Source organism: Terrapene carolina, unplaced genomic scaffold (genome assembly GCF_002925995.2).
Source record: "Terrapene carolina triunguis isolate 2854851 unplaced genomic scaffold, T_m_triunguis-2.0 Scaffold58, whole genome shotgun sequence".
Taxonomy (NCBI): domain Eukaryota; kingdom Metazoa; phylum Chordata; order Testudines; family Emydidae; genus Terrapene; species Terrapene triunguis.
In genome coordinates, this window is record NW_020664409.1 from 17,182,983 (window position 1) to 17,183,847 (window position 865).

Below are 865 nucleotides of genomic sequence, written 5' to 3' on the forward strand. Positions count from 1 at the left end.
CACACACACACACACACACACACACACACACACACACACACACACACTCTGATTTGAGGAAAGAATTTGGCCCTATATTTTACCTCAGCCACTTGAACAGAAGCTGCAGGTTGTGCTCAAATTCCAAATAAATGAAATACTTAATACATAAAAATGAAATACTTATTGTTCAGCATCAAGAATAAAACTTGCAGTACATTCCTTGGAGGTAGATTTTTATTTAATTAAAGTGTGTTCCTCCTTTTTAGCTTCAAATTATTCACTATGTTTACCTTCCAGTAGCTGTATGTATGAAATTCAAGTATTAATTATAGTTTCACTAAAACAAAACATTCACAGGCTATCCCCTCATGCATCTTTTATCAAACTGCTTCTCATTAGTTAATGCAAGAAATCATACACAACCAAATGCACCGATATTGTGTTAAAAACTGTGCCAACTTCAGTTAATTTGACTACTGTCAGTCATTAGAACTGCAATACAAGTGTTGAAGTCAGGGCCGGCTCCAGGCACCAGCCCACCAAGCTGGTGCTTGGGGCGGCACCTGGAGGGGGGCGGCACGGCGCTCCGGCCCCAGAGTGGAGCCCCGGCCGGGCTCGCTGCCCTCCCCCCGGCGCTGCCTCTGGCCGCCGGGGAGAGAGTGGAGCCCCGGCCGGGCTCGCTGCCGGGAAGAGCACAGCCCCGGCGGGGCTCGCCGCCCTCCCCCCGGCGCAGCCTCTGGCCCCCGGGGAGAGCGGAGCCCCGGCGGGGCTCGCCGCCCTCCCCCCGGCGCTCTGGCCCCCGGGGAGAGCGGAGCCCCGGCGGGGCTCTCCACCCTCCCCCCCGGCGCAGCCTCTGGCCGCCGGGGAGAGCGGAGCCCCGGCG